Source organism: Austrofundulus limnaeus, unplaced genomic scaffold (genome assembly GCF_001266775.1).
Source record: "Austrofundulus limnaeus strain Quisiro unplaced genomic scaffold, Austrofundulus_limnaeus-1.0 Scaffold314, whole genome shotgun sequence".
NCBI classification, from domain to species: Eukaryota; Metazoa; Chordata; class Actinopteri; order Cyprinodontiformes; family Rivulidae; genus Austrofundulus; species Austrofundulus limnaeus.
Window position 1 is genome coordinate 365,290 of NW_013952716.1, and position 10,174 is coordinate 375,463.

A 10,174-nucleotide genomic window follows, 5' to 3' on the forward strand; every position below is an offset into this window, starting at 1 on the left:
ATTTCAAATAATTCTATAATGCCATTTTATTGCAAACCATTCACTCAAAAGCTATTATGAAAGTAACTAATCAAATTACTAAAAATTACTTAGATGGAAATCATTTGCTGAAAACTTGGTCCCCCCCAGTTCAAAAATCCTATCTGCGCCCCTGCGTACAATAAGCCACTTCTGCCTTTCATCCCAAGACAAATTGGAGTGATCCACGAACAAAAGATGCCGTTACGTGTTTATGTGTATTTGTGTCAACTCTCCTATCGTGCTGATTGGTCTCCTGGGGTTTAGTTTTGCTCAAAGAGACGGGCAGTCCATTAGTAAGATTGATAACACTACTAAGCTTTTGATGGATTTGGTTGGTTACTGCGAGTCTTTTTCCTTTGAACAATGTGTTTCATTTTGACTTAAAATCAGGACTTTGTGTCGATATCAAAACAAATGTTTATTTCCTGCTGCCACGAAAGGTAGGAGACAATGTAGTTGCCTGGATGTGTGTGTTTGTCTGTTTTTCTATTAGCAAAATAGCTCATGAACCAGTGAGTAGAAAAGAAAAACTTTTTTGTTTTACTTTTAATGATATTTCTGTATTTATTACAGATTTAGTCAGTCATACACTTAGTTCTTATCAGTGTTTAAAAGAGGAGGTGTTAAAACTCTGTTRAGTCAAAGTTAAACATGAAACATCAAAGTTCATTACAACTGGCCCTTCGAGGGCCACCATAACGCTCATGTGGCCCTCGGTGAAAATGAGTTTGACACCCCTGCAGTAAATAGACAGAATGCAAAGAATCACCCAGTTTCATCAATCACCGGACTGATTTTTCAGTCGCCCTGTTGACTCCACTGACAGTGAGGCCAATAGTTGTCCAGATGTAAAAGGCCATCTGTTCCTGAGCAGCTGAGACAAGTGCTGCTACAGCTGTGCAACATCTGGCCCCTGTGGCCTCTGGGCCTCATCCAGAGGACCTTTGGACCAGTCATTGTCCCAACCTGGGTTTTAGTACAACTGGGTTGAACGGATAAATACTATTAGTGGGATGAAAGGGCAGAGAGGACATGTTCCATGAACGAAAAGTGCCAACTACTCAACAGCTGAATAGGTCATTTCAAACCTGGCTCCCATCTGAGCTAAAAATAAATAAATAAATAATTAAAAACAGGAACATGAAAGCCAGTATCTCAACGAGCTGGTAGGGGTTAAAATCAGCATCTTTATCACAATACCATTGATTGATTTGTTTGGATGAGGATACAGTGCTTTTTGACATCAAAGTCTGTCGTGATACAATTTAGACTCAGTTATATTCACAAGTCTGCAATCAATTTGATGCAATATCAATTGAGGTTGRTGTGTTGTTTGTTGGTGTCTGTACTTTTCCACTCACCTTCTCAGATCTCGAGTGGCAGGGGAGGAGCTTCCAATTAACCACCTGTTCTGGGTTCTGCTGATGAGGCTGGGCTCTTCTTAAGGTCTTCTGGACGTTCCATTCCTCGCTGGATTATTCAYTCACCTCGGTATCTAGTTAATTCTCTGTTTCTCTGTGAAGTAATTATATTTTTTTGTATCCACTCTCCAAGGAAGACTTGGTGATTACTCTCTGGACTTACCTCCTGTGATTGTGGAACCTCCTCCTGGAAAGAACCTCCTGCTCWTGCCTCCTCTCCTTCGTCCTGCCACTCCTGCCAAGAGATCTAAAAACACACAAACTCACAACTCTGGACTTACCTCCTGGAACCTTTGTGCCTCCTCCTCCATGTCTGCCTCCTGCGTGAAACCTGTAAGAGAAAAACCTATTACAAACAAAATCAAAGACTCACCTCAAACAAATACTAACATAGCTCAACCTTCCCTTTCAGGACTTGACCAGATTTCATCATTCACTGTAAATAATAAACACTTTAAATTTTCATAGTTTCTCTGCCTCTACACTGTCAATCTTGGTTTATTTTTGAGTACTCCTTTTTGCAAACCCTTACAATATCATTATGGGCCAGTTATTGCAAAGAATGATGGCCCAGATGCGCTTTACCAGAGGTGGTCCAAGTGTGGGCCAGAACCACATAAGCCAAGTCACAACTGGGCCAGTCAAGTTGGCCCACAAAGGGTTCAAACTTCTACAAACTGTAGGGGTCACCTCAAGTGAAATAAACAAGGAAATTGGCTTTGACCCCAGGCCTCTGATGGGGCGTTTAAGGAGACCGAACTCTGCCCCACTTAGAACTTAATTTAGGCCGTGATAGGTCATCTTAACCATCAAAGAGACATTCTCCTTTTCTTACTCAGATAATAAACAGAATAATCTTCTTTTTATTTGGTTGATTTTTCTCTTAACTGAAAGTTATTACACATTTTGATGATCATGAAACAATGTTGATCAAGTTACAGGAGGAAAGAGAACACATAGTTTCTCTCTCAATGTGATTTCAGCTATGTAATGGAACTTAATCTCCTGGCAAGATTAAGATCAAACAAAAACCATGTCCAAATCCAGGTAACCCTCAATTTCCAGCCCCTCACACTAAACCAGCCTCTACAAAAAGTCACAGAGCCCCATCACCACCTCGGACTCTTCCACACATCAAAACAGACAATCCTGTTTGTGTTCAAGATGATCCAAAGACTTTTGGGTGATAACTATGTTTTGTGGTTAGTAATTACTGTGGTTGGGATTTCAGAAAAATACATATACTTAGGTTTATGTTGACATGTTTTTTTAAATACATTAGAGGCTTTTTTGTTTTATTGATCATTTAATTGGTGATTTAATGATCAGATGGGGGAGATGTAATGAAACTAATACTTTTGTGTTTAAGCAAGTAATTCATGACATCCTTTAATGACCTAGGTTTTCATGACATGCTGTTCATCAGCGGATAGAATGATTAAAGTCAGAACAAGATTTGATAACAACAGTCATTCTTAGATATCACTTGTGTTTATCTTTGTGTTTTCCATTGACCTTGTATCAAATCTTGCTAAGATGACATTATGGTGTTTGTTAATATATATATATTAGGCCTCTCGAGTGAGTGACACAGTGTTCAACGGTGAACAGTGAGTAGTGTGGAGAGACAGTGACAGAGAGAAGCAGAGGCACAGAGACAGACCAGGTTGTTCTCTGTGTTTCCTGTTGTTGCAATAAAACTCAGCTGATCACCTCACGGAGTACCTTCATTCTTGGACCACATATTTCTGTCTTTGTTAAATAAATATTGCCATAACAAGCTATATTATGGATCTTTCTGTGGAAATATCTTACTTCACCAAACTAATTATTATGGTTTAAGTTGATGAAACAATGTTTTATTTGTCTGAATTATATTGCAAATGTTTTGAGTGAAGTAATTCACTCTTTCAGTTATGTTTTTAAAGAGTTCTCATCAGAAAATCACTAAAAATGATATGTTTTGTTTCTGAACTACACAGAATCAATAATTATGTTAGATAAGTCTGACCTTGGCAACTTCTTCTAACATTTTCCTTCTCTACCTGTTCTAACCTTATCGACTCAGGGCGGGACCAAAATCCTCTTTAATGACTAGCATAAGTTCCCGCCCGGAGAGTAGAGAGAGACGAACCTCCCTTCCTTCAACACTGAACAGCTGTTCTCCTCTGGGAGAACTAGCGTTTTGGCAGAGTAATTCGTCCAGAAGCCAAAGGCTGGATTTCTCGGCCGGGCCATGCCAACGCCTGGTGTGACCCAAAACAAAAGTTCAGAGCAACTTTGTCTTGACTTCCTGTGGGGAGTGATTAAAAGGAGCAAGTCTTATTTTGGAATCAGTATCCAGTGAGCCTAACCTCCTCGTTACGACTGATGTGGACTGAGCTGGCGTTGAAAGGGTAAATCGTGCCTCGGAGAGTCCGAGCGAACAAGAGGCTGTAACGGTTCCTTGCCGCTTTTCGACCTCCCTACAACCTGAATCGTGACTCGACGGTCATTGTCAAGGTAAAGCTGACTGTTTTACTAAGTGTTGCTGGTCTGACAGACGTCGAGTGAGAAACACTGCTCTTCTGGTTCTCACATTCCAATTATTTAAGATAAGGAGAAATACTAATATCTTACTTCCTCCTTTCTCTTAAACCTTTACCTGGTCAACCTAAGTTATTTGCCTCAAATGTCTGGTATTCAAAACATTAGCTTGACATTTGCTGTATATTTTAAGTGCTGAATTGATGAACAATTAAGTTTGGACACGATCTGGATTGTTACTGATTCTTAAACTTTTATAGGAAATTGATCACTCGCAATTAAGTGCACTGTAGTGATTTAGTTTGCTTGTGTAAATAAATGGTCGCATTTATTGTTGGATCAATCAAAATTCACTGAGCCATGTTCTTCATTGTGTTGTCCATTCATTTTTGCATGAAAGAAGTATTTACCAAAAATAAAAAGATCCTTGTTAAAATAATTTCCATAGAAGCTTGTTATAAGAGTGTAGTTAAATCCTACAGAAAGGTCTCAACTAAGCAGCTGATGAGGAAGTATGTTTAAGCGGGTGGCGAAGAAGTTTCGTCTAGCTTCTAGCTACATTCTTCAAAGGGCCACACCCTTCTCTATTCGGCAGGAAGACCCATTCGAGCAGCCAACTCCAGATTTTCCTCCAAACACCTTTGTACACTGCAGCTCCTTCTTCTTTGTGACAAAGGCTTTTGTTACAGACTGGATTAAGTTTCAGTGGTCTGGCTGTAGACCACTAAGACTTTTGGGCTGAGTACATTTGATGAGAACCCTTTTAATGTGATTTTGGAACTCAGACTAGTTACCTTTTTAACACTCATGAAAAAAAAGTCACAGTTTCAAATCTGTTAAAAATTTCTGTCTTACCATTACTATCGCATGAGCATTTTTAAAAATGTCTTGCCAGAGAGAAAGTGGAGGTTAAATCCTTCCGGTCGTGTGCAGCTGCAGTTTTATGACCCTCCCTCTAATAGAACTCATCCAGAAACAACTCTTGTCAAAGTAAAAACAAACTTTTACAGAACAACTGCTGGAAAAATTAGTCTAGCTTCAAAAACTTAAAATAAGATGTCTCATGGGAARTGAGACATTTTTAAAAAAATGCTACTTGAACATTATCATAGTTTGTCACCAAACAGTCCAATGAGATGTAGGACAATAAAAGTAAAGACTATCAGAAGTGTGAAAATCTGACGTACTGTCAATAGTTTTAGTGTGCAAGTTGATAGCTAATTACATTGCTTTTTGCTAATGTGGTTTGTGCTGAATAAAATAAGAAACACAGTATATGAAATAAAATGAAAACTTCTCTCAAATATTTATTTTATAAGCACATCAAGTCCAACTCACATCATCCCAGCAGAATGCCCACTCATTTCCAGCTTCACTTTGACAGTAAGGAAGGACATTAGCATCTGCCAAAGYTTCTCTTTGGTCCATAAATTTGCACTCCTGCTCTCTTTATGCACCCTCTCCCTCTTGACCTTTCAGGGAGACCTTTAATCAAAGCAGAGTTACAGCTCCCTGGGGCTACTGCTAATGATGGGATCACACATCCTGTTGGTGCTGTGAGGATTTGTTGAGCCTAAAAAGTCAGTGCTCTTCTCTTAATCCTGAATAATGCATATCTTTTTCTGCTTGGGAAAGCGACTACAGAGCCACTGATGATTCAGAGTGTGATTCAGTCTCATGCACAGAGCCTTTAAGACCACAGTGGGGTGACAAGAGGAAACGAGAAAATAAATCAAAGTCTGTAAATGATACAGGAACCCCCTGGTGTGACAAAATGAAGATGTGTGAAATCTTCAGTTTATCAAATCTAGAAGAGTGACGTGGGAAGATAAGACAGATGACGAGACATCACATCCTTGTACCCAATTTGTCAACCCATCCAGTTACCATCCTTCTATCCATCCTTACCCACCCGTCTATCTACCATCTATTTACCCATCCAGCTACCATCCATCTACCCATTTTTCTACCCACCCATCTATCTATTCACCCATATGCTGTATCTACCCATATACCTGTCCAGCTTCCATCCATCTATCTACCACCCATCTACACCGAGAAAACAAACTTTTGGGTGTAGTAACATTTATTTAATTATTCTTTTAAATTTTACAAAAAAATATCAAAATCTCTAAATTTCATTTGATNGTAGTAACATTTATTTAATTATTCTTTTAAATTTTACAAAAAAATATCAAAATCTCTAAATTTCATTTGATCAAATTTATTATGTTACAAGATTTAATTGAGCAAATTAAATAAAATTTACCTGATTTATTCACAAATCTTTAACTATATTCTAAAGAACTTTTACTAGATAATGATGGGTAAATATTACATGAATTTGTAGCATTTAAATTTACTTAACAAACAGTGTAAATTGGTACGAGGATTTTTTTCAAGTAAATCTTTCAAGTTTTTTCAGTGTACTATCTATCTATCTATCCATCTATCCATCCATCCATCCATCCATCCATCCATCCATCCATCCATCCATCTATCCATCCATCCATCCATCCATCTATCCATCCATCCATCCATCCATCCATCCATCCATCCATCCATCCACCCATCCATCCAGCTACCCACCTATTTACCCTCTCACCTAGCCTGGCCCTTGCCTTCATACGCAGTTCCGCTCAATTCTAATTTCGCTTCACTGCTCCGTCTGGGGTTTCTCCCATAGTTCGGGCCAATCAGAGAACAGAACGTCGATTTTCTGCACCGTGTCTACTTGTAGTTTATTTTACCTGGGCCAATCAGCAAACAAAAGGCAGAGATTTGACAACATAGATTTTTTTTCACAGTGTCTGCTAGTTTAGCAATGGCAGTGGAGGAAGTGAATGAAGCCAGTCCGTGTTGATAAGGCTTCCAAATTAAAATAAATTTGTCTGACAAAGCAGCAGCTCTCATTTACAGCCGTTTTGCTCGGCTCAGTTCTTCTTTCCTCTCAGTAGGGTTGTTTATAGTGCARGCAATTTCCAGTTATCTTCGTAGCTTAGCCTCCTTCACAGTGGAGCTGGCACGCATACGTTGTGGCCAACCGATCCAATCACTTTAAACTTCAGCAGAGGCCACACCTCCAGGAAGAATCACTTCTCTGTAGCCAAGAGTCCAGACCCTCGTACAAAGCGAAGTGAAGGACGAGGGGCTGGTTTTAACCTGGCTACCACTCACCCATCTAACCTGTTTACTTAAAAATAATTGATGTTTTGCCTAAAGTTGAAAACACATTGTTTATTTCACTAATTCCGTATTAACAAAGGTGGACAGTCCTGTGTTTCATACTCTATGTATAGAATTGACTGGCTGGAGCACAGCCAATCAAATTGACCATATTTGAAAAACAGAAAAATAAATAAATAAATAAATAAATAAAACTATAAAATATTCAACAAAAAACAAGATGCAACATGCAAAACCTGCAAGAAGAGAATCACAGCAGGAGATGGAACAACTTCCACCTTTGTCCAACATTTGAAGTTTCATAAAGAATGGTAGGTGTTACCTTTCTTTTGCTATGAGGTATCTGACTTTAGCTAACTTTGTGTTACACTTCTTGACAATAACATTCCCTTTTAAATGGTGCCACATTTGTAAAGAACATGCGCTTTTTTTTTTGTTCGGCTCTCGGAGGAGTAATATGCGTTTCCCTGCTCTCCTGCTCTTCCTTATCTTTCCCTGCTTCGCTTTTTGGAGCCTTCTCTACATTTTTCATCCAAAACCAGAAATTATGGTTATTTTTATGGATTTGGTTAGCTGGTATCTCAAAACTTTTGGAACAAAGATTTTTTTTCTTCCATGGGAGGACATGCCAAAGGTGGGACCTCTGCTCTTCTCTGTTCTGGATACAAATATCTGGATTCCAATCAATGGATTCTACAGACTGGCTTGGTGGTCTCCTGGTGTTCTACAAAACAGTGTCAGTGGCTTTTCATTTCCTTGCTGCCTGACAAATTTGATGGATGGCCGGACTATCAGCACTCGGACATTGGCCTTGAGCGAGCTGGACTCAGTCTGCAAGCGGTTCTATCGGGTCGCGGGCTGGCTGTGGTCCTTGGACTTAACTGGCTAGATGGAATTGATCTTGGAGAAGCTGATGGATCGGCTCGGCGGAATTCGTCCACATTTTATTTGTCTGATTGGATTCGCCACCCTTGAGATGCACCAGCAGACATTAAAGTAGATGGAAAATTGTTATCGTCTGCCTGACTCTTCTGTTCCCAAAACAACTGATTACAGGATCTGGCTCTCCCTGACAATGGCCTTGATCTGTTGACTAAATTCTTCCTGGCTAGATATGTCGACAAGGCTCAACCCCACACCTCCCCCTCTCTTCTCTCGCCCGTCTAATTCTGGTCTCCTGAGCTGGCTGGGGGCTCACAGAATGAACTGTACCATCAATATTTGGCTGCGCTTGTTTAGGGGACTGGATTTTTCGGGCCCCCCTAAACTCACTTGCTCCTCTGGCTAATAAATCTGCTCTATGCAGAGGTTGTTTTTTTTTCCATAAACACCATAGTGTGTCACAGTGTGAGAAGGGGTTATCTGCGGAATCAAAGTGGGCGTGTCAAAAGCATAAACACTGTGGGCTCGAGGCCTACATGARGGTATCCTTAGATCCTGCTAGATCTCATTACAGCCTGACCCTGACCCCAACACTAAGGTTAACCAGATGAAATGTGACCCAAGTAGGGTTCTCCAGAAAAAGTGGTGCCGTACAGTAACACCCCTTTTGTTCTTGTCCAATCAGGTGGTGCCGTACAGTAACGCCCCTTTTGTTCTTGTCTAATGAGGTGGTGCCGTACGGTATCGCCCCTTTTTTTGCTTGTCCAGTCAGGTGTGTCCCTTTAACAAAGTCCGTCAAATCAGGTGTGTGGCTTTAGAATCGCCTTTCCTTGTGACACGCCTACTCGTCCGCACTCGCCACGGTAGGCAGCCTGTTACAGCAGCTCCCCAGTTGCTGTAATGTGCAAATTTCCCCATTGTGGGATCAATAAAGTTCTATCTTATCTTATCTTATCTTATCTTATCTTATCTTATCTTATCTTATCTTATCTTATTTGTGGGATGAGCAGTAGAGTTGAGTATGTGGCTTGAAAAATTAGCCAAACAGCTTATTTTGCTTGTCCTATTGACTCCTGTTTTGAGCTCTGGTACCCACAGGTGCTGCCAAGATTTATTTATTTATTTATTTATTTATTTATTTATTTATTTATTTATTTATTTATTTATTATCAAGAAGCATTGTTACAACAAAGAAATAATCTATCAAACACACATTTCATTACTTTTTTGTTAAAGTTTATACTGTACAGTATATCCAATGATTATGTGATTCTTGTTTTTTGTAGTCTGTTTTTAACACGTTTGTGTTTGTACAGCTTGCAAGCCTATCACAGGGACACACAGAGACAAACGACCATTTATGCTCTCAGGGACAGTTTCAAATGACAAATTAACATAACATACATGTTTTTGGTCTGTGTTACTTTTTCAATGCAGTGGTTTAATATATCACATATTTTGCCAAAGCAATAATAAAAAATGGGTTTATTTTTTTGACAAGTTCTTGCTTCCTTGCGTTTAATGTTCAAAACAAAATATCAGGTGGATTTTTCTTTCAGCATTTAGCTCAAGGGAAACCCAGGGGGAGTGTAGGTGTTCTGTATGTTACAATGTGGGTGTGAAAGTGGGGGTGGGAGTAGTATTAGTCATCCTCTTCTCACTTCACTGCTGGCTGGATCCCAGCCTGTTACTGCTTTAGGATTTAACTCAGGCGTCTCATCATATGTTTTTGAAGCTTTGTCAAACCCACGTCTATGCCGTCTTTTCCCATCGCTGCTTGTCATTTCTTTTAAATGTGTGAACGCTAAGCTCCCGCATCAGCTGAACGCTGCATCACGACACTGTGAATCTGACGTTAGCATAATCGTGCACCACTGTCCTAAATGGGAAGTCGTTACACAACTCGGATTCCTCACAGTAAAATCTTCGTCCTCCGGTGACTTTCATCTCAGAGAGAGCTGAGCCAGAGGAGGAGGCGAACAGAGGCTCCTGCTGGAATTCATCAGTGCTGTGGTGCAGTTTGACTGTTATTTGTGTTGTCGTCTTAGTGCAAGAACCAGCAAACTGTGTGTGTGTGTGTGTGTGTGTGTGTGTGTGTGTGTGTGTGTGTGTGTGTGTGTGTGTGTGTGTGTGTGTGT

At 40.0% G+C, this 10,174-nt stretch overlaps 1 long non-coding RNA gene across 1 annotated transcript in view; it reads left to right on the forward strand.

The window, feature by feature from the left end:
* The window catches only part of LOC106527189 (uncharacterized), a 19,309-nt gene extending 17,363 nt beyond the window's left edge, over positions 1 to 1,946 (forward strand). Inside the window, exons 3-5 of the long non-coding RNA XR_001311351.1 lie at positions 1,391 to 1,467; positions 1,576 to 1,775; positions 1,855 to 1,946. This is a non-coding gene — a long non-coding RNA (uncharacterized LOC106527189). The remainder of the gene's footprint in view (positions 1 to 1,390; positions 1,468 to 1,575; positions 1,776 to 1,854) is intronic.
* The last annotated feature ends 8,228 nt before the right edge of the window (positions 1,947 to 10,174 follow it).